The following is a 24,596-nucleotide window of genomic DNA, read 5'->3' as shown; positions in this document are numbered from 1 at the left end:
TTAGGAGCTGACAGGACGGGGAAAAGCTGCAGGTGATTGAGCTATGGCCGTTGGTGCTTGATAAGGGTCATAGAAGGTTCACTTTCAGGGGACAGACAGTTTATTTGGCCTAATCTAACACCCAGGGCGCCTTCAGCAGCCTAAAGGGAAAATTCACTCTAGCATACTTCTCTAGGCCTTGTCTAACACCGGAGTCTCCAGTCTGTTACTGAGGCCCCAAGGGAAGATTGGGATCTGTTTTGGATGGCAGTGCCGAGTTTGGGCACTGCTGAATTCAGTGTATTAGAACCCAGAACAAAAGGTCGGTGCCTCCCTACTCTCATCCTAACCAAACAGGCTGCTTTGCATCCCTGCTGTCTGTGGTTGACCTGGTTGTTTGTTACCCAGTTGTCTGAAGGCTCCCTCTCCCTCTCCCTCTCCCTCTTCCTCTTTCCCCTCCCCTCTCTCCCTCTCCCTCTCCCTCTCCCTCTCCCTCTCCCTCTCCCCCCCCTCTCTCTCTCCCCCCTCTCCCCACCTCTCTCCCTCTCTCTCCTCTCTCTCTCTCTCTCTCTCTCTCTCTCTCTCTCTCTCTCTCTCTCTCTCTCTCTCTCTCTCTCTCTCTCTCTCTTTCTCTCTCTGTCTCTCACCACACACGGGGAACTGCTAGCATTTTCTCCCCAGCCTCATTGATCTTTTCTAAACCCAAGGCAAGTTGGAGTGACAACTGGCCCTCTCCAGAATCTGTTACATGGAGGAAGGATCTTTCAATTCCTTTTAATACAAAAACAAAAACTGAAGTTAGTAGGAACTGAAAAACTACTGGGGCCCGGTGACAGCTTTTTGTCAGGGTTCCTTGGATTTCCAACCCCAAGCACTGGTATAGATTCACAGATGCTCAAAATCTTTAACCGAGGCCCCTCAAGGGCTCAGTGTAAAATCCTTGGGTGCTAATTGGGACCCAGAATTTGACTAGTATTGAAAGGAAAGAGTGGCCTCAATATAGGAAGCAGTTGTCCAGGTGCGAAGGAAAGGCATCTGAGGAACAAAACAAAGCCAATAAAAGGTCAAATTGCAGAACAAATTTCTATACAGAAAAATACTACTCTGAAGAGACTAGTTTTATTCCTAATATTTTAAAATTGAGCACATACAGATACACACACACTTCAGTCCAGCTGATGAAATAGGAAACCTGTTCCCCTACTGAGGATGACATTCAGTGTTTTCAAGGCGCTGGTCCTTCCAGACAGCGAGAAACAACACTGCAGTAGCATTTAAAAACAAAGGAAACTAGACTCAGAGAGGCAAGTGAACTGCCCTTCGCATCAGGGTTTTAACTTCCCTCTTTTTAACTTGTTAATGGAAAACTGAGAAGAGAGTTCCCAGCAGGTAGATTAGAACTACCTGAAGAATTTTTCTCCACTCTTGTTTTGCTACTTGAGTGTCTCTAATGATTTTCATTCCCCTGAAATTGGTCACTGCCGAGGTTTTTACCTAACTGAAAAGTTTACACACTGCCAGAATGGTGTGCTCTTTTGTGTCATTAATTAGGTTATTGGAAGGGAAGGTGAAGAGCAGACCCTCTCCAACAGAATCCTGTTCTGAGAAAGAAAAAGTTTAACTTAAGATTTAATTAAATATTGAAATTTATTTGAATTAGCTACTAAGCTGCAACTGGGTTAAATTAAGAGGTACTAGCTGTTCTCTTCCCTTGACTTCCAGTAGGAGTCTTTATATATATATAACTATCCACGTTTTTTCCAAGTATAAGTAGGACAGTAATAATGAAGTATTTATTCCCTTCTGGTTGGCACCACACCAACCTCAACAATATGGAAATACATTTTTATCCCCTTGAAACAGGCATATCCAAAATGTAACACAATGAATTAGAAAATCAGATTTTAATTTGCAGATGAAATTATTTTAATCCAGGATTTTAAAATTATTGCTTTAAAAACTCCATGGTCTCTTTTAAGATGAAGATATTTTACTCAGGGAATTTGCAAGAGTAGATAACTAGGAGTTATGCATAGAGCCCCTTAAAATAATTTTTAAAAATTGTCCTAGACCTTTTCTTATGATTATTAATTTCTACTGGTCCTATTAAACAAAGGATCTTAAAATTCTTGAGGAAGGTCGAAAAAGAGAGCATCACCAGAAAAGAATGTTCTTTGTGTCAGTCTGTTACTGCATTAACTGTACAAATTTCTTTATATCCTGTGTTATGTTTCTACTTACAGAAAGAATCACTTTGCCTTTCCTTTCACTTTTTCTTTAAGGTATCCACATATTATAATAGCTACCTTGAAAAGGCTGTATTCTAAATAGCATTGATAATTATAAGAAATGTTCTAAACACCAGAGAACAGCAATAAATTGATTGGGGGAGGGGAGATAATTTTCAACCAACAATATACCTTTGGTCATACTTTTACAAAAATCATATTTGTGCCATAAACGTCTGTTGTCAGAATACAGACTTCCAGTTTGAGGCCCAGTAATCTGCTTACAATCCTAAGAAACCCTTGTGAGGCTATAGACCATGGAGGTAGGACATTGAAGACAGCATTAAGACTGTGCTCACATAGGATATAGAGGACAGCATAGAGATAGGAAATGGATGACAAGCAGGTTGAATGAAAATTAGGTTGTTTAGAAAAGTCAATGTGCTTTAGTATCTATGTAATGAAAGGAACATTTAAACAAGGGAGCTCTTGTCTCTACAGATATATGCTGGGAATACTTTCTATGCATTACAGATGCTATATAAACATAACATGCTTCCTCCTGAAGTCAAGTGCTTGATTTTAATTGAAGAATAATATTGCTCAGGGCTCTACCTCTAAGTACAAATAGCTTGTTTAAGAAAATCAGTGCTGGGAATCTGTAAGCAGTGATTATCTTAAAATAAACAGATGAATTCTTCATAAAGAAGTGAATGAAGATTACATATAGTATCTCTTGATTTCTTCTCACAAGAAAATTATTTATGGAACAAAACTAAAATGCAAAGAATAGCAATAGTGGTGCTTCTCGTCATGATTAAAAAACAAAAACAAAACCCAATATAGATTGATTTGACTCCCAAGTGATTGTGGTTAACTATTTGTTTCCCAATATCATCCATGGAAACAAATCCCATATTTTTCTTCCTTTCATTCTATTCTTTCTTTCTTTTAAGTGTGGAAAATTAAATAAAATTATAACAAGATTCAGTTTTGATTACTTTTATAGAGCCTAATAAGAATAGTTCAAGCAATTTTGAACAAATAAACAAAGCCCACTTATGGAACTTTCTCTGTTTTAAGAAAAAAATCACCTCTGATTTAATTTTGGGTTGGAACATTAAAGTAGTTTTTCTATTGTTTCTAATTTCCCTTGGCTAAACTCCAGGCCACTAAGGAGGATTCATCAACCCCAAACCCTTGATTTTGACTACTATTTTACTATTGACTAAACCATCTGCATGAATACCTAGGAAAGAGAATATTAGAACCTCTCTCACCTGTGGGACATAGGCTCTGTACTGAAAAATAAAATGCAATAAGGGTAATAATAGGATGATAGCTATGAAATTGGAAGGGTCCTTAAAGCTCATTTTACAGATGAAGAAACTGAGGCTGAAGGAGAAAAGGTTACATAGAAAAGCCACCTTTGAGATTTGAACCCAGGTCCTCTGACTCAAAACCTAGGAAATCACTATTCTTGCCTTCTCAGCTTGAATAATTTTGTTTGATTTGAGGGATATAAGGCACTTTTTTTTTTTTGTGGGGAAGGGGGAAATTTAAATTTTAGTTCTTCTCGGAGGCAAGAAAGAGTTAATTTGTTTTCTGACAGGTTTCAGATTGTGTGCAGGTCAGCCAAAAAAGGAGAGGAAAAGGAGAACAGCCCCATGATTAATTCTACCTGTTTTTCCCATGAGCGATCACCTGCTCCAGGGGTCATGAATAGCAGGTAGCTCTCCCCTCCCGGGCTCTGAGAGGTTCGTTTGTTTGGTGACAGCTGAGTGACAAGGCCTGAAACCTGAGCTCGACGCTCGGTCTGATGAGGGGATAAAAACCCTGGATGTTCCCTCAAACATTTCAGGAAATGAAAGTTGTAATGCGATCCCTCCTGCGCCCACATCTCCCCCGGCCAGCACAAAAGCTCAAAGGAGCCTTCTCGCATTGAATTCAGCCTGAAGTTAGTTGATGGAGGGAAAGCGGAGCCCAACCCGAAGGGAGGGAGGAAGGAAGGGAGGGCAGACAGGCAGAGAGACTGGGGTTGGCAGATGGAAGCAGGGGAAAAGGGCCCGTTCTCCTTGTGCCTCCCCACCGAGTTCTTCCCTCCTTCCCTCCTCCTCCCCACCTCAGTCCCTCCTGAGCCTCAGTTCACCGCAGACAGCGTGGGCTGTTGGTGCCACCTCATTTGGTACCGTTTTGAGGGTCATCTTGGTTTGCAATAAAGAATCACCAATTCAGTTGATCCCTCTGCCAGCTTTGTAGCCCCAGATTAACTGCAGCTGCAGCTGGGTGCAAGTGCCCAGTGCTGCTCATTGCTGCCCAGTGATGGGAGAGGGAGGCCTCTGTTTTGGTCGGAGTGACATAAAATCAGGAGTAAGGAGTGGGGGTGGGAGTGGACTATCTTTTAGTGGCATTAATGCAGTGACCTTGACCCTGGGCTGAAAGCAGAGCTGACTCCAGCCTCTGTCCGGGTTTTGGGACTGGTGGGCTAGATGGGATGGGAAAATTTACTGTTCTGTCCCCATCTTAGACTTTTGCTGTAAGTTCTCTGTCCATATGACATTCTTCCTAGGGTTGGAGGATCCACCATCCATTGCTCCTTACGGGATAAATATTGTAAGAATGAGCTATATTTCCCCCCTCAAGGGTCAAGGGATTTCCAGAAGGTAGGCTTGCCGCACACATGAGGGAACCAAGTCCTGAGGCTTCACTACATTGCCCAATTTTCATTCAGTCTAGTCTTTGACCATTCTTGGATTTAGGATTTTAGGGCAGTTGTGTGAGCTAAAGAAGTGAAAGATATTAACCAGCTAGAGGGGAGTGGGGTAATGGAGTTGTTGAAGTTTTCCCTGGGGCTGCTATTATTACTTATTTAGGTCTAGTCTGGACCCATTTTTGACCATAGAAAAATATGAAGGAAGGGGTCCTGTGTCATCCTTGACCCCTCTCTTTGACATAGCAAACATCTAATGTAAATTCTTTATATAGACTATTTCAAGTCTGCTAGTTGGATTCTTTCCTTCGAGGCTCCCCACTTCCAGTCCATTCTTCACACAATTGCCAAAGAGATTTTCCTAAAGTGGAGGTCTAACACTGTCACTCCCTTACTTTACAAAGTTTAATGGCTCCCTAACAACCTAGGTCCAAATATAAAGTCTCATTGGCAAACAAAGCTTTAAACAACCTGACCACTTATCATCTTTCCATGATCTCTATGGTCCAGTCATAGTAGCCTATTTTCTGTTCCTCAAACAAGATACTCCATCTCCCAACTCCATGAATTTTTACTGACTGTCTTCCACACCTGGAATGATATCTCTCTTCATCTCTACCTCTATGAATCCCCGACTTCGCTTTAAGACTCAAATCAAGTGCCAGTCCCTCAATAGCCAGGTGCTGGTATCTTTTCCTCTAAGGCCATTTTTCATCTAATTCTCTATTTATCTTTTAAGTACTGATTTGTATCTGTGCTGTCTCCTTCATTAGAATGGGACTTGAGACAGGGACCACTTAAGCTTTTTTTCTATGTACTCCCAGAGCTTAAAACATTACCTGGCACACAGTAAGACCTGAATGAATGCGTTTTTATTGATTCCACGTTGAAAGTTTTTGTCCCTAGACAAGGTTTTGTCCTTAAGAGACGGTTACAGTCAAGGAATAGAGATAACCTTGGGCTCTTAAAGACTCTGGAGTGTAATGCAAAGTCATCATAGCTAGATGATGGAGAACACCACTGAGATGGCCTCCTTAAGAGACCTAGATAACTACAAACATCACTGCATTGCTCAATTCCTAAAGAGGCTTCCCTCCCTTATTTTTTTTCTTTCCCATGAGTTCATAAAGTGATTACAGACAGTATCCTTATTAAAACACTTCTCTCTGGTGACTAGGGAGCTGGACAAGTAGTTATCCTAACTTACTCACAGAAGAAATGTCAGGGAAACAACAAACCTAGTTAGAGCCTTACCTTGATGAGAGTTGAAAGATGTCTTGAGAGTAGATCAAGAAAATTCCCATTAGTTTTCAGTTGTGGCAGGTTATGGCCAAGTCTTCCCTTTATCCCCTGGAAAAGTGCACAGTGCAAGTTATTCCATAAGTGCCTGGTAAAAGTCTGATTATACTCTGGGGATAGTCAACTCTGAAAAAGATTTAGTTGCAGATCTGGGACTATAATCCACAGCGTTATAACTCTGGGGATTTAATTCTGGAATGGTGGATAAATTCAACATGCTCATTTTGCAATCTTCATTCTTCAAGCTAATTTGGGTACATCTTTCTTACCTGACATGCAAGAAATATGTATGTATGCATATGTGTATATATGTATATGTATGCACATACACACACATACTACTATATGAGCTGTATGAATGGGCTTGAAGACAGAATCATGTCATAGAGAGAGTGGGCATTAGCCTATATGTTTGAGTCTCAGCCTTGGTATTTACTACATGATTGTTCAGTGGCTAGAACACTGAGTTTGGAGTCAAGGAACCTGATTTCAAATCCTGGTTTTACTACTTGTGTGAATGAATACCTTTGCTAAATAACTTTATTTTTCTGGGTCTCAATTTCCTTATCTATAAAAAATGGGGAGGGAGAGGAGGTTGGGCTAGATGATTTCCAAGGTCCCTTCCAGCTCTTTATCTTCTATTCTAGTCACTTGATATGAGTAAGTCAGTTAATCTTGAGTTATCTTCTTTGTAAAGTGGGTCTTATAATAATATCCATTTACCTAATTCACAGATTTGTTGTGAGAAAAGTATCTGAGTTCCTGTTATGGTTTGGAGGAAACCACAACATCAGAAGGAATCTGAAGCAGTCAGCTGGACAGTGTTTCTAGAATTGGTTTGTGTAGGGCAGAAATTTAATATCATAAAAATAAGAAATTACTTTGAAGACTGATCACTTACTGATATCAGGACAGCAGCTTGCAACTAGTGAGTGAACATTTGATAAATACTTATTAGAAATGGATGAATCAAATGGTCAGTTGAAACTACAGGAAGTTATTCAGGTAGAATGTAATTAGTAGAGCTGAAATTTAAATGAGGTCTCATGGTTAGCACCTCCTGTCTTGTGAAAATCCTTAATGACCACTAGGGACAAATACCTCCTTTGGATATGTTCCCACATCTCCACTTATTTCAAGGGCATTTAAATTCGGGTTTTGTGTATGGGGAATTTGCTTGAGGCAGTACAGCAGAGCTAAATTTCCATCTCCTTCCAAAAAGATCAAAGCAGCACTTGGCAGTTATGTTGGGAAGTTTATTCAAGACTGATTCAGAAATAGAGGTAGAGTCAGACACCAGGAATTTAAAAGGTTCTCTTTAAGGGTAAATACAGGACCAGAGGAGAACAGTAGGATATGCTTGTGGCAGGAGTCTTTAAAAATGAACCTACATGGTATACATCCCCTTCAGAAAGCAGAGAGGGAACAGGTTTTTTAGAATACAAAAAGCAAATAAACTAGGTTAGAGGTTCAGAAACCAAGGCTTACTCTGAGTTCTGTCACTGAGTGACTTTGAATGAGTCATTTAACTTCTCTGGACCCCAAATTCCTCCCTGATGTAGAATGAGGGTGTCACACTTAGGTTCTTAATATTTTTGTGTCATTGGCCTCTGTGGCAGTTTGGGGAAGCTTCTAGATCCCGTTTCAGAATAATATTTTGAAATCAATAAAATAAAATACATAGACTGGCAAAAAAAAGCCAATTATATTGAAATCTATCTATCTATCTATCTATCTATCTATCTATCTATCTATCTATCATCTATCTATTTCAATATAGATATAGAAAGGTCATAGATCTCCTGCTAAGAATTCCTGTTTAATTTCTAAGGTCTCTTAAACTTTAATATTTGGTGAAAATACAGTGTTTCCAACACCAGAGAGAGCATTAAATATTCAATATTTAACTCTGTCCCCACCCAGCATTTTCATTTCAATTTTGTTTCAGTTTAGAGAAATATACATTTTAGTCAATCATTGTATAAGCATAGACAAAATCCAATTCTATTACACAGTAAGCATCCTTTTCCATAGATGATTTTTACACACACACACACACACACACACACACACACACACACACACACACCCGTGCCAGAATTAAAAATAGGTTATCATATAGACATGGTAAAATTGGCAAATTGTGCATATAGAAAAAAATGTTCATCTGTGTTCTTTTTGTGAATATTGTTTTCTTTTTGGGGGTGGGGCAAAGAGATACTTTATATTTGGAGGTCAAAGATCAATTTGGTTGAATGCAATTCAACTTGATTTGATTCAATTAAAATATATAGATAAATAGAGAAAAGAAGAGAAAAGACAGGGAGAAAGAGATAGTTCAACTGGGGTCCAAAAGTTTTACAGAATTTTTTTTTAAATCAGGGACTGTATAGGAAAATTATGTAGGAATTGAGACTATATTGCTGTTTAATAATTTGCATAGTTTTCAGTGATTTGCATGCAATTGGGGTCAAGAAGTTGTATAACTATATTTCCCTGATCTTTCATTGCTTTCTACTATTCCTAAAAACATGACTTAAATAAAGAAATACAAATGCATTTTCTTCTTGGTTATTCCTTATGCACACTAAAACAAAACAAAACAAAAACAAAAAGAAAACAAATAAAAACAAGAAAGTTCTCCATTTAGAGAAATGGTTTAATTTAAATTATATGAAACTTTGCAGGTCTTTCAAGAAAGTTTGGAGGTAGACCTTAAGCTGTAGCATATCAGTTTGGGAATGAAAAGCTTCAAGGGTAGTTTGATAGACTGGGTGCTTGAAATCAGCCTTTCTATTAATTTCTTTTCTTTAAAACAAAACAAAAGACCAAAGAACCTTACATTCTGTCTGTACCAAGTCTAAGGCAATTAGGGTTAAGTGACTTGCCCAAGGTCATATTACTAGGAGGTGCCTCAAGTCAATTTTGAACCCATGTCCTCCTTACTCCAATCCTAGTGTTCTACCATTGGGCTCTCTAGCTGTTCCTCTTGCATTTATCTTTAAAAAGGACCTTCTAAATTACTGGTGTCTGACTATTTCTATTTCTGAATCAACCTTGAATCCTTAGGTTGTCCTTATTTCTAACACACATAGAAACTTATTGAAGTTTGGATTTGAAGTCAGAGGATCTAGGTTCAAATTGTTGCTTTACCACTTGCTACCAGTGTGATCTTGGGCAAGTCACTTCATCTCTGAGACTCAATATCTGGCATTAGAAAAAAAAAAGGAAAAGGGAAAGGGAAAAAGAAAAGATTGGGCTCTATTATCCCAAAAGTCCCTTCCAGCTCTAAATCTATATTGTATGAGCCATGTCTCTTAACTCTAGGATTTTTGTCGAAGATTTCTACTATTCAAGTGTCGAGGTATGGATTCCAGCTAATTAATTCTACATGCATAATATCAAAATAAACAATTTCACACAACTAACTGCACAAGCATAGTAACTTACTTTCCTTTGGAAATTAGCTAACCATAATAAAAATCTTATGGAATGTGAAACCTGGGAGATATGATACTATATAGAGTAGAGATGATGCCATTTTAATTGCAAAAATATTTCAGACAACTGGGAACATATTTACAAAACTCTTTTTTCTTGATAAAGCCAAAACATAGTGCTGAAATAAAGGGGGTTTTTTTTAGTGGATTTTTGTTTTTACTAATGTTATCATATATTTTGCTTAATTAAATTAATTCAACATGGGATAAAATGAAATATAATAAGCTCCATCCTCCCAAGGTCATGTCTTTTGGATTGTGACCACATGTAAATCCTCTAAAGGCCATACTGGCTGATGTCTTTGCCCTACTTCAGCCCTTGTACTGACCTTACAAGTCTTCAGGATAATATAGGATTTGACTTGACTGTCATCTTCCATTCTGTTCCACGTTCTGAGTATTTGGCACTATAAACATGAAAAAAAAGTGATTAAGAAACTATCAATCACTTTATTTTGAAGTATTGGTTACATTCAAATAGACATTTTTGCTTATGTTTGAATTTTCGTTTTCTGGTATAGTAACATTTCTACAGAGAACTAAAAAATAGGTATAGTCTGATATATATTTAAGACATTGGGTGAACACATTTCCAAGGGTTCAGAGAAAGGATATGTAGAATCCCTGACTGATTTCTCAGGCTGAATCTGAAATTCAGAAATCAGAAATTAGACGAATGCTTTGGTCTTTGAACCCCTAGCCTCATTTCTTTGTTTTTTTTTTTCCCTACCCAATGGCTTCATGAAGGGGATACAGATCATGCCAGTTCACATATAAAGACTTAAAAGAACCTTTTAAATTCCTATAACCCAAATGGTTGAAATATCTCTAGTGGAAGTAAGTCAGCCCAAGAGGCTTGGGAATCTCTCAAAAATGGAGTTGTCCATAGAGATTAATAAAAATATTTAAAGAACTCATTATCATTTTAGATTTTAAAAATATATACAGAGACAGCTAGAGAGCCAGGCCTGAAGGTGGGAGGTCCTTGATTCAAATCTGGCCACAGATATTTCCTGGCTATGTGACTCTGAGCAAGTCACTTAACCCCAATTTCCTAGCTGTTACTGCTCTTCTGTCTAGGAATCAATAGGAAATATTGATTCTAAGATGGAAAGTAAGGGTTAATAATAATAATAAAAGATGAATGCAAGTGCAGAGGAAAACCTGAGTGGGTAGTGTAAGAGGGATCATCAGAGACACTGAGGACCTTACAATATGGTAATGAGAAATGGAATAGTTGACCACTCTTTGCCAGTGGGTGAATCGTGCATAGCATTATCTGCAAAGGGAAAGGGAAAATACTTATAAAAATCAAGTTTCTGCTTTGATTCATCTGAAGTTATATGTACAAACCCAATGGTTTTATATAGTTACCCTGTTTTGGATCTAGAGAATTCAGCACATTTGGGTTAGACCAGCATTTGCAAAAAAGAATATAGGTTTATAAAATTAAGAGCAGCCATTTATAAAACTCTTTAAGGTTTGCAAAGCACCTTATAAATATTATTTTGTTTATCCTCAAAACAATCCTGAGAGGTTGGTTCTATTATTGTCCCCATTTTTTAAGATAAAGAAACTGAGGCAAATAGAGATTAAGTGACTTGCCCAGTTTCTGAGGCAAAATTTGAACTCAAGTCTTCCTAATTCTAGGCCCAGTCACTTTATCACCTACCATTTCTTTATAGCTGAGGCCTTTTTTTTTCTTTTCAGGAAGCTTCTATGCTCAGAGGTCTATCCACTGGGCTACTAAGATACTTCTAGAGCTAAAAGGGACTGTAGACAACATCCCATCATTATACAGATTAAAAAAAAAAAAGGTTAGAAGAACACATCTTACCCAAAGTAATATAAAGTATCAACAGACCCAGGATTTAAATAGAGGTCCTTCAACTTCAAATCTAGTGTTCTTTCCCACTCTATCATCCACAGATATAGATCCTACTTGGCTTACTAAGTGTATCTTTTCTCGTAATCATGTACACTGCAAGGGAGGGTGGGAAGAACCAGACAACTATGGCAACCAGAGAGGCAGGTCGTTCCCTGTGGCCTCTAGGATCAAATGCAAACTCTCTCTGTTTAGTGTCGGATGCCATTCCTAATCTGCCTTCAATTTATCTTTGCATACTGAATTCATGTTACTCCTCCCTTGCACTCTACAGCTGAGACTAATCGGGTCACCTTTGTGGCATTCCTAGTATACTATATTCCACCTTTGAATTCCAAGCCTTTGAACAGGTTGCCCATGCCTGGGATGCTCTCTTGCCTCATCTTTACTTTTAATTCTACAAGCATTTATTAAAGACCTTCTGTGTGCCAAGTCTAGGACTACGTGCTGGGGTTATAAAGATAAAACTGAAATAGTCTCTAAAGATCTTACATTTCCCTTTTAGAATCCCCCCCCCCCCTTCAAAACTTGGCTCAGGCGTGACATCATACAAGACTTTATTAATCCCTTCAGAGTTTAGTGCTCCCCTCAAAAACCCAGCCTTTCTATGTATTTTGCATTGGCTTAAGTGGATTCAAATTGTTTCCTCGCTGCTTCTTGAAGGCAGTGATCATTTTTCAATTATGTTTTTAGATCTCTAGCCTACCTGGCATATTCCTTTGTGCTTAACAGGTATTTTCATAAAAGCTTGCTGCGTTGACTCAAATGGAGTTGAATTGCTCTCTCACCCACCTTCCTCTACCTCGATGGAATGGCGGAATTTCTGGAGACGTACACTTACAATTCCAGTTCAGACTTATCCCCACTTCAGTAAAGCTGCTACCTACCATTTTCCTTATGAGGAGCACAGTGTTCTAAGATGCCTTATTTCTTGGCTAAGAAATAAAATTGATATTCTGGCTGCTCAGTTCATTTTGAGATTCTTTGTCCTCTTGGAGATGGTGTCAACAACCCTGGTGCTCTGGCTGAGATCCAGTTCAAGTACCTCAGAGCAAACAGCATGTACACATTCTTGCCATAATTAAATGGAGTGTTCCTTTGCTTCCTGTCCTAGGCTGTGGTATGGTATTCCTACAGACATTGCTACACTGATGATTCAATCTCACCCGAGTTGGGTGTATTTTAATGGTCACAGAAATGGATCTGATCTTTCAGGGGAGGCTCTGAGGGACTCTCAGTTGGGATCATTTTGAAATGGTTTAAGATTTTGGCATGAACCAACAGGATAGCACCGAATTGCTGAAGAACCTACATTTGAATCTTGGCTCTTGTAATGAATAACAATAACCTAGCATTTATGAAGTGTTTGAAGGTTTACAAAGTGCTTTAAATAGGCTTTCTTATGTTTTTTTTTTCATTTTTTATTTTCATACAAAACACATTTCCATATTGGTCATTGTTGTAAGAGCAAAGTCATATATAACCAAAACCTCCAAATAAAATCAAAGCTTCATTGATGTGAAAGACGACTCCAACAGTTCTTTCTCTGGATGGTGGATAGCATTCCCCGTCATAAGTCTTTCAGGATTGTCCCAGATCAGTGCATTGCTGAGAGTAGCCAAGTTTTCACAGACGATCATCGTCCAATATTGCTGTTATCATGTACAGTGTTGTAAATAGGCTTTTTTATTTGATCCTCATAATAATCTTGAGAAGTAGGTGCAATTATTATCATTGTCACCTCTCCTTCCCCCCTTTTATACAGATGAAGAAACTGAACTGACTCCAAAAGACAAAGAAGGGTTTAACGGTGTTTATTAGACTTATCACATCAGTTACAAGTTGTCTTCGACACCTAGTTACTGGTTTGGTTTTCTTTTATTTTCCCTCCCATAACATTTGAGTGATCAAAAGAATCTATTTTTGTCTATAATATTCAAAACACTTAGCACTTTAAATCAATTTGCATGAAATCTTTTTGTATCCTAAACATTTGTATTCTGTTATGTGAAAAATCTGAGATATTAAGAATAAAAAGTTCCTGACATTAAAAAAGTTATGCATCCAAAGTTATGAGAAGAAAAAGTGTGTGATTTTGTGTTTCAATGTTTGATGTGGGGTAAAGGTGGTTTTTTGTATGACCAGCTATTCTCTTAAGAATAAGAACCATGGAATAAACCAAAATTTAAGAACTCAGTAGGATTATGTGCAAAAGGTGGTCATTAGGGGATAGGGAGGTGCTTCAGTAGATTGAAAGCCAAGCCTAGAGATGGGAGGTCCTGGGTTCAAATCTTTCCTCAGACAATACCCTTCCTCTATGACCCTGGGCAGGTCACTTTACCCTCATTGCCTACCCTGTAGCATGCTTCTGCCTTAGGAACAACACAGTATTGATTCTAAGATGGAAGATAAGAGTTTTTTTTTTTTTTTAAGTGGTCACTCACTAGCTCTGTGTTGTATCTCTGGTGCCTGAGAAAAAGGATTAATGCTGGGAACAACTTTAGAATACAGCACATTAAATCTGACATCTGCAAATAAGGGAACAGAATGGTAGGCATTTCCCTAGAGGTTACTGATAATAAATACAGATAGAACAATTTTACTTTGGGACATCAGAACCTGTAGAGCTAGTATCTGAGGCAGGATTTGAACTCATGTCTTCCTGACTTCAAGTCCTGCTCTCTGTTCAGTACCCTATTTACTTTCCTCAAGAGTATCACTCTATCTTTTTGGTTTTCAGTTTCCTCATTGGTAAAAGGGGTAGAACTAGATGGTCACCAAGATAATTTAGAGCTCTAAATTCTAGGAATAGTTTGTGTGTGTATTAGGACCTGTAATTTCATAGTTATGGGGAATTCCAGTATAATTCCCTTCCCTGATGGCGCAAGAAAATCATTAAACCATATATCCAATGCTAGAAGATATCTTAGATGTTGTGTAATCATAGGATCATAGATCTGAGACCCAGAGAGATTAATAAACTTTCCCAATTTCACACTGGTAGTTAATGGCAGAAGTAGGATTGGAACTGAGAACCCTTGATGACAACTATCTCATATCAGCATCTATAATTTATCATCTTGGATAGGTGCCTGGGGACTGAGAATCTTCAAAGAACTGCTCAAGGTCACATAGAATATTTTTCCTTGAGACAATGTTTTAACTTTAGATGAATTCTTTAAAGTATAATAATAATAATGGTTTGGAAGTAGGCTTTTTCTCTGTGGGACCATCTAATTTACTAGTCAATTTAATCAAACAACTTTTCAATTTAGTGGGGAGAAAAGGCCATATCATCCCATATTTGACTGAATTGACAGTGAGCAGTTGATGGTGAACTGTAGCTGTAGAAAGCTCACTTGGATCTCACCTTGACTTCAAAGAAAGGTCTCAGCTTAGATCAGCTTTTCTTTTTCTTTCCTTTCCTTTTCTTTTTTTTTTGAGACAGGAAACAAGACTGGCAGTGAAACAGTAATGTCTAAGGTATTTAGTTACATAGTGTCAGTGAGTGATATCAGTGTAAACGGTATATCTGTCAGCATTTTGACAGACCTAGTTATTATCTTTCATGAAGTCACTGTTGATATCTCCCTCTTTTCTACACCCATCTTCTAATCATTTTGGATAGATCCGGGGAATACTAAGTATCCTGCTCTTACAAATGGAAATTAAATACTAGGTCTATGTATTGATTGATTCATGATGACTAATTGCAATTAGAGTTAAAAGGAGGAGAGCAGGAATTTGTACCAGAGTAGGCTGAGAACGCTGTTCATTTGCCCTCTTGCTAATACAAAACTATGCCTAAGAAGCCAAATACTTGAATGAAACTTGAAACATTCAACCAACTTTTTATAAATCTGGCATTTTAGAAATTTAGAGTTGGAAGAGACTCCTCTATTCAGGAATTTCCTCTGTACTATCCCTGGCAGGTGGTCTATATCAGAGAATTAAAGAGCTTGAAGACAGTGAATGATTGATTTAACTTTTTGGTTTTCATCTATGTATTTGGGCTTTTGGTTGGTATTGTATGACTGCTATAGTTATTCACAGCAAGGAGGTGTTAAAGAGTCAGGGGTCATGGTAGAGCAGTTGAATAGCTCCCTCCCAGACCTCCACTGCTTATCATATGTTTCTACTCAGGAAATCATCGAATCTCAGAGTTGGACGGATTCTTAGGGGTCATCTAGTTTCCTACCTGAAGTATTAATCCCCTCTACATATTGGATGAATTGTCATCTAGCCTTGAAGACCAACAGCAATGGGGAATTCACTGCCTACTAAGGTGGTTGATTTTTTTGATGGTTTGTTATTGGCAATTTTTTCCTCATAGGGAGACAAAATCTTGCCCCTTTTAACTTCTACCCACTGTTCCTAGTTTTGTCCTCTTGGGACTAAGCAGAACACGTTTTATTCTCATTTTTACATGGTAAACTTACAAATATTGAAGATGATCATGTCCCTATTAAATCCCTTTTTCTTTAGGTTAAACATCTCTAGTTATTTCAACCACTCCACATCTGGCATGACTTTGAGTTCCCTGGTCATCCTGATAGTCTTCCTCTGGATCCAGGCTGGCTTGCCAATATCTGCCTAGGATAGGCACTGCCAGACAACATAATTCTCCTGTTGTATTCTAACTTGGGTAGGGTACAGTGGGATTGTCACTTCACTTGTTCTACATATTATATCTTAAAAGCAGTCTAGGATTACCTTAGTTTTTATTTTTGCACACTGCTGAGTACTTTAAAAAAAAAACCTCTTATTTTTTGTCTTGGAATCAATACTAAATACTGGTTCCAAGGCAGAAGAGCAGTAAGGGTGAGGTAATTGGCCTAAGCCCAGGGTCACAGAGCTAGAAAGTGTCTGAGGTCAGATTGGAATCCAGGACTTCTCATTTCAAGGCCTGGCTCTCTACACACTGAGTCACCCAGCTGCCCCTTGTTTTGTACTTTTTACTCAAAATGCAATCAGTTCTCTGCAAAGATGGTCTTTGTGCCTAAGCACATATAATTATACCAATGGATGGGCTTAAGTCAGTAAATATCTGATAAAGTTTCAGATTCAATCTTTCTTTTTAGACATTGCATCCTTGTTGATGGGTCCAAGGGATGGGCTGTGGAAAATGTAATCACAGTTATTAGAGAGCAAAAGGTGATTAGAGACTTCCTGCTCACCCCATTCTAACACATCTGAAAATGTTCCCAGTCAGAAAGAAAACACCTTTATTAAAGGCTTTTTTTTTTGGCCTTCCAGTAGCATGATTTAGACCGGCTATCTCAGTTAAGAATCTCCACATGGTTGCTTTGTTAAATCCATAGAGTTGAGGTCATGATTACTTTTAAGAACTGACTAGTTAGCTCCATCTCCTTAACAATCACTCGAGAATTACAGTTTAAAATATTTTTTAAAATAAACAATCTACAAAGTGGTTCTTGGGTCAAATGTAGGCTTACCATAAGTGTGGGGTTGGCATTGGCCCACATTTGCTATAGTACATAGGATATAGCCTTATCTTGCTACATGATCTCCCTTGATAAAATTGTGTTCATTGGAAACTAAAAATTGTTTTGATAGCTAAATGACTGTCCTAGAGACTATCCTGGAAGAAAAAGAAATGTGGTCCCATGGAAAAGTATTGCAAGAATTTTAAATTCTTTATGAAACACAATATTGTCTCCCTTTCATTCCTGTATTAGGGGAAAATCTGAGAAAAAAAAAGAGAACAAATCCGAAGCGTAAGGAGATCTAGTTTCTTGTTTCTATTTTTGGGTTAGGATTTTGATAGAGGTGAGGCAGATGTTTCCATTTTATAGATAAAGACAAGCTTTAGTGAAATTAGCCTTAAATTGAATATAGGACTGAAATATAGTTCATTCACATTTGCAACTGATACATGTTTTGGTGATGAAAATCACAAGAGCATTTTGATTTTTAGATGGCTTCTTTATATATAAAGACTTTATACTAACATGTTGTTCACTCAAAACCATAACAAAAATGTTGTTAAAGCACCCCAGGAAGATATTAACAAGAACTATATATGAAGTAATGAATGAAAAAAAAACAACCTCTCATGAATTGACTTAACTCATTGTATTTTGGGTATTAAGCCAAGGGGAAAAGTCTAGTTATCAGTAGACAGTTTTGCATTTGAAACAAGTTCTGATGTGTTAGATAACAAGTATAAACAGATTAAAACTTGTTATTAAACAAGATTCTTTCACATGCCCTAGGCTATGTTTCTAGTTGCCAAAATAGCTAGCCCATTCAATCAAAAAACAATTAAATTCATTATTTGTCATCAACTAGACCAAAGAGCCTTTGGGAGAGAATATATCCACTTTTTAACCAGTTCTGTTAACACTGTTGATAATAGTCTCATTCATTCCTGATAAGAAGCAAAAGGTCCTTGGAGGCCACTGATTGGTCTACTTATCTAAATAATAATAATGATAATGATAATAATAGTCATCTTCATCTAAGAATTAAAATCTCATGTTCTGAAAACAAGAGTGTGCTTTGATAGCCCCCAATTTAATTTGGGAGTAATTTATTTACACAGGAAAGAAAGTATGGCTCATATTACTTGCCAATATCTGAAGTTTTGATAGCCATGTTGTTAAGGCTACAAAGGCTAAAAATGCCTGCTATTTAGGTTTCTTTCTTCTTCTTTAGACAACTAATAAGAATTATTGTTAACTTAATTTGTCCTTTGATTTGCATTTTTTTCAATACTCACATTTTGGGGTCACCCGATACCATATTGTCACTATACATTCTTTGGGAAGAGGTACTCCCACATTCATCATTTTATTTATTTATTTTTTGGTGTTACTTCCAAATAGTTTTGCTAGGCTCTTCCCAAACCCCCTTTGGTTCTAAATGGTCTAAGTTAGCTGACAAAATGATGGGAAGTGATTGGCTTAATGGGAGAGTGGCCTAAGAGGTGAATAGAAGATGGGGTTCAACACACAATCCATCTAGGAGCTCTGTTTAGAGTTGAGCAAGATCTTACAGGTTCTCCATTCAGACACTGGAATGGGAGCAGGGAGAACTGGATGAGGACTTGACATCAGGAAATAGTGTTCCAGATCTTTTTTTCTTTCTTCTCCCATCATAAATGAAGGCTTTGGGTAGGGATGGCCAGGAAACAATACAGAGATATCAATTCCCCTCTGAAGATGCAACAAATGACTGGATAATGTTCTCAGTGTCAATTGTCCTGACAGTAGACTTTATCTACTCTGGACCCTGTAAGTCACCAATGAAAATTTCCCTTCCAGGGGAGACACCAGAAAAATTTGTTCCTCTTTTGCTTTTCATTGTCCCTCTCATTCCTTTTCTACAATCCATATCTTACTCATTAGTGGAACCACATTTTCCACTCCCACCCCCCTGGCTTTCATTTGACTTCTCCCCTCAACTCCCAGAGAAAGTTTGGAAAGGGGGAGGAAGATAGAAGAGAAGATGAGAGACAGCTAAGGAAAATTTCCAATTACTGTATATGAGGGACACTGTGTAGTAGTGAACAACTTTTCTTTCTTTCCAATAAGCCAACACAAAGGGCTCAGGTGTAGCAGAAGAGATTTAGAGTAAGTATTGGGAATGACTTTCTAGCTAAAATATTTTTTGGAAATTCCTTACTAAAAGGGCTTTGAACTCTTTTTTCAGAAAAGGATAGATACTTTTTCTTTTTTTGGGAAGACACTTTACAGTTTATAATTTCAAGTGAAATTCACATGCCAAGAAGCCTGCATTCAAATTTTGCCTTAGAAGCCTACTTGTGGTATGATCCAGGACAAGTGAACTAACTAACCTCTGTCTGCTTCAGGTAGCTCAACTGTAAAATTGAGATAATAATAGCATCTATCTTAAAGGGTTGCCTTGAGAATCAAAGGAAATCATACTTGCAACATGCTTGACACACAGTAGGGTATTTAATAAATGTTTGCTTCCTTCTTCCCCTCCTCTTTATGGATAGACATTTCTAAATCTGTATCTGCAAAATACCCAACTATCCATCAGTCCTTTGAATGACAAAAAAAAAAAGTTTAACTGAATTGACTGAGTGCTGTGAAAGATAACAACACTAGTACTTAAAGGAGAAGTAACATAGCATATAGTAGAGAGCTTCCTACAAAATCAAAAAGAGCTGGGTTCAACTTTTGCTTTTAGGACATACTAGTTTTGTGACCCTAGGCCTTGGCAACTCTCTAAGGTTCCAAGAAGAGAAGATACCAACCTGAATTTGTAGAGGAAATTTCCTTTTTTAAGAGTACCATATGCCAATAAAAATCACAGGACCAGTCTCTAATCTATTTGTTTATATAAACACTCTGAATCAATTAATTCTGCATGCATGTGACATTTATTCATTTATTCTTTTTCATATCTCTCCTTTCTTTTGAGAAGAAAATAAAGAAAAATGGATTTCTTACATAATTATCCCCTTCTCACCCTACTTACTCCCTCCTAGCCCCATTTGAAACAACAAACAAAACTGTAATCAATCAGTTTCACAGCTGGAGGCAATGTGATTTAGATAAGAGTACTAGATGGAGGTTGGAGGGAAGGTGGGGGAGAATAAATGTTGGGAAAGCTGGAGGCTTATTGCTTTTCAATTGATTGATATATAACTTTTTGTATATCCCTGTTCTTTGTAAGTAGAGGTAATCTTATAAAGATTAATGGCCATTGCTTGAAGGAAGCAGTTCTGGAAGTTGGCAACCTCTTTTGAATGTCTCCCAACTGCTCTTACTTGGGAGGGAGGCAAATCAGAGAAAAAAAGAGGAGGAATCATAGGAACAAATAGAGTCTAGTATCTTGTTTCTATGCTAAGATTGTTAGATAGGCAAAACAAGTGTTCCCATTTTATAGATGAAAATGATGAGACATTAGAGAAATTAGGCGGTTGAACTGAATCAAATTATATTTCCAGAGTCAACCAGATAGCCAGGGGCCAAGTTGGAACTAGAATTCAGGCTCCTCCAGAGATTTAGTCTTTCTATTTGATCTCATTGCTTTCCCACAGAATCAGACATAACATGGACTGGTTGGACAATTGGGCACTGCACCCTGTGGAGTCAGAAACGAACTAATTTAATTGAAACCAATTCACATTATCCTGAAAAATCAAGCCTGGGTCTCCAGTGTATTATATTGATTCTGCTTTCTCCTAAATAAGATGATGCCTGGATTCCGAGTCAGTTAGGAAGTCTGCCACAAGCTCTGACTAATGAATAGCGTTAACCTGGAAAAAAACATGTCCATGTTGCATCAGAAACATTTAGGTAATTGTTCTGACCTTGCCCCAGCATATGATTGACTATGTGGGTCACTACCATCACCTATAATATTTAAGCTTTTGCAATAGATTCCTTTAAACCACATTAAAAAAATATTGCATAGCCAGGAACAAAGAACTTAAGTGATAATACTAATTTAGTACACACTATACACAGTTATTCAGATATTTCTTTCCTAGTTAAACTCATTTTTCTTATACTTCCCTCCTTATCAGTGGGAATGATGTAATTTTGTAACTGAAGTTACCACATTATGATCAAGTAAATGGGAACTTGGGTCTTAAAGATGATCTTTCCTATTGTTACAAAACTTCATGATATTTCCCATTATCTTTAAGACCCAAGTTCCCATTTACTTGATCATAATGTTGTAATAATGCAGGTCATAAGAATGGCCTACAATTTACAGTTTTGAAGCACTTTACAAAGATGTCATTTGAGTTGGAAGCATCGTATATTAGGAAGATAAGTTGATTTGGAGTTGAGAGGGCTGGGTTCCAGTCTTAGGTGTGCTAATCACTATCTTTGGGGTTTTAGGCTTGTGCATATTTCCATAGACATACTTCCTCATCTACAAAATGAGAGAGTTGGACTAGATAAGTTTTAAGACCTATTTAGCTCTAAATCCCAGGGTCCTATCTATGAAAGATCATGTGGAACCACAGAATGGATGGCCATTTGACTTTGTTAGTATATGTGTTGGAAGCTGAGGGTGGGCTGTGGAAGCACAAAGAAGAAAACTTCTAGTGCCTGTGGGGTATTTCTGTAGTAGAGTGTCTCCTTTGATCATATTTTTGTCACCCATTAACCCTTCACACATACCACCAGGTTTGTTCTACGGGACTTTGGTTTCTTGTCCTTTTGACTCTGTAGTATAGGAGGTCAAATTCTTTCTTAGCATTAATGCTGACATAGTCTTAATCAATCAATCGATGAGTCAATACATATTTATTAAGTGCCTACTATTAGACCCTGTCTTAGGTGCTAGAGATACAAGTGCAAAGAAGGGAACAGCTCCTACTCATAAAGAGCTAATATTCGAATGGGGAAGGCAACAAATACATATGTAAATATGTACATCAAAAACATAAAGCAAATAAGTATGAATGTATGCAAGATGGTTAAATACAAAACAATTTGGGAAGGAAGACACTAGCAGTTGACCTGATTATGTAAGGCTTCAAGTAGAAGAGGGGTATTTGAGAAGATGCTTGGAAGAGACTGTGAGCAGAAGTAAGGAGAGAACACATTCTAGGCATGAAGGGACAGCCAGCTTAAAGGCATGGAGATAGAAAATGACAGAAACCTTTAGAAGCCATCTAGAGTTCAGGAAATCAGATTGTTAAATTTTCAGTGGGACGATTTACATCTTGGAACTCAATCAGTAAATGCTATAAATCAAGGCTTGACTTATTGTTTTGCTGATTCTCTAACCTTAAGAAAGTGATGGAAAAATGTTAAAAATGCAGATTAAATTTAAAAGTCTGTTGTGGGCACATTTCCCCTATCCCCACCCAGTGATCCAGTTGTTAAATATTTCCCAGCTCACCCCTTGAGAGATGGAGCACCTTGTTGAGAAATTTTTTTATCTTAGAGGCAATAGGAAGCCACTGGAGTTGATTAAATAAGGGAGTCACATTATTTGATTTGTGACTAATGATCTTTAATTTGATTTCAAGTTGTTGAATGTTTTGGAGTGGTGAGAGACTTGAGTTAGGGAGATCCATTAGGATGTTGCTACAACAATCTAGACAAGAAGTGATGAAGGCTTTAACTAGGGGGATAGCAGGTAATGTAATCCAATTGTACTTCAATTTATTTCTGACAAATGGGATAATTATTCTTTTTTTCTTTTTAAGGAGGAAGGGGGGCTGAAGTTGTTTATACAAATTCATTCAGCACTTCAAGGATCTATAAATTTGTTGTTGTGGGAGGACCTTCCATTGACACAAGTTATAACCCCCTTTTGCCTTAATAAACAGTTCCTTGTCAGCTGCTGTGACTGACACAAACTGTTACTAAGGAGCCAAGCTTTTTTTTTTTTTAAACTCTTACCTTCCATCTTGGCATCAATACTATGTATTGGTTCCAAGGCAGAAGAGTGTTTAAGGGCTAGGCAATGGGGCTTAAGTGACTTGCCCAGGGTCACACAGCTGGGAAATGTTTGAGGCCAGATTTGAACCTAGGACCTCCCATCTCTAGGCCTGACTCTCAATCCACTGAGCTACCCAGCTGCCCCCAGAGCCAAGCTTTTTGATGAACTTCACAGTTAGGCTGATTCTAAGATATCAGATGTAGTCCATTTATAGGTCCATACTCAGAATCTTTCCATTTTAGTAGGATCTGCCTGAGTTTGTTCTGATATGACTTCACAGTAGGACTTTAGAGGGCAATTCATGTAGATAAAACAAGTTAACTTATAAAAATGAACTATGAAATAGAAATACTTAGCATTATTTTTACTCACCCTTTCCTTTTGCGCAGTAATTGAAAGACCTCTATGAAGCGGGGAGCAATACCTGTAGTTCCTATTGCCATCCTAGATGGTACCATTAGATGCTAGGCATTAAAACAAAAGTATTCCCTGGATCTCTTCATTAAAAAACAAAAACCACCCAGTTCTGTCTTATCTTATATTTTCTTTTGCTCTGTCCCGTCTTTGACTGTCTTTTGCATTCGAAAGATGGATGTGTATTTGTGTCCATAAAATAATGTTGCAGGCAGTTAGGAGCCAGAGAAATCTTGTAAGTGTTCTCTTCCAGGGACCTTTTCTACATGGTGCTTTCTAACTCTGAATTATTTTCTGCAGAATGACATAAACTGACTGCTTACATCCCATTTAGTAACCCCAATTCAGTAGAAACCAGGAATGGAATCCACAGATTTTTTTTTTCTCTGCTAAGTAAGGCATCTGTCCATTATTTGCTTAAGCGTATTGAATCAATTTTTTGTGAACAAATTTTTCCCATGCTTGTGGTAGTCTGCAACCTTGAGTGAGAGTGCCACCTGCTGGTTAGCTTTTCTATCGTTTAATTATTTTTCAACTCGCACACCAAGGCTTTTTTTTTTTTTTTGTAATTAAAAGGATAAACTGCTTGGAGTTCTTGACAATGGGCAAATGACCACGCATTCTTTAATTTCAGGCCATTAGTAAGACTTTCATGTCTGATGGGTAGTATGATCTTTGTGGAAATGCTCAAATGTAGGTGAAAAACACTTATTGCGAAAAGTAGGTCTACTTGTGTTCTCAGCAGGAGAGTAAATAGATCTGTTTATTTTGTGTTCACTAATTTGTGGTTTGTACATAAGAAATATGACAAATTGTATTGGGGTTTCGTTACGTCCTAAGAGGAAGATAGCAGAGGACAGGAAAGAGTTCTAGCAAAACAGAGATCTCACAGCTGGAAGAGGCAAATAAAGGAGCTGTTTTAATTGTAGGTCTGAAAGATTACAAGAAACCTCATTTCATGGAATATTTGGTCATCTAGTATTGTAGTGCTCTTGATAAGGATTTGCTAGTAGTAGAACTACTTTGGAAATAACTGTAGCTTATGAGCCAGCATCTGTTATAAAGGATGATGAGGGGGAATAGTATAAGGAATACAACAAGACCCCCACATTAAGCCAGCTTGTACTTTGGTACTTGGTTAGCTTCAATGCAAAGTTGAGAATGGCTGGAAATAGTGA

General features: G+C 37.8%; 1 long non-coding RNA gene across 1 annotated transcript; it reads right to left on the bottom strand.

The window, feature by feature from the left end:
- Positions 1-743: 743 nt before the first annotated feature.
- Positions 744-23,895, bottom strand: LOC103094676 (uncharacterized). Its single transcript, XR_457410.3, has 4 exons — positions 23,377-23,895; positions 10,046-10,123; positions 6,172-6,267; positions 744-1,014 (listed from the first exon to the last, which is right to left on the bottom strand). It is a non-coding gene; the product is annotated as an uncharacterized LOC103094676 (long non-coding RNA).
- Positions 23,896-24,596: the final 701 nt, after the last annotated feature.

The sequence above is a fragment of the Monodelphis domestica genome, chromosome 1, assembly GCF_027887165.1.
Source record: "Monodelphis domestica isolate mMonDom1 chromosome 1, mMonDom1.pri, whole genome shotgun sequence".
NCBI classification, from domain to species: Eukaryota; Metazoa; Chordata; class Mammalia; order Didelphimorphia; family Didelphidae; genus Monodelphis; species Monodelphis domestica.
The sequence above is the reverse complement of the archived record's forward strand: the minus strand, read 5'-3'. Positions and strand labels throughout refer to the sequence as shown.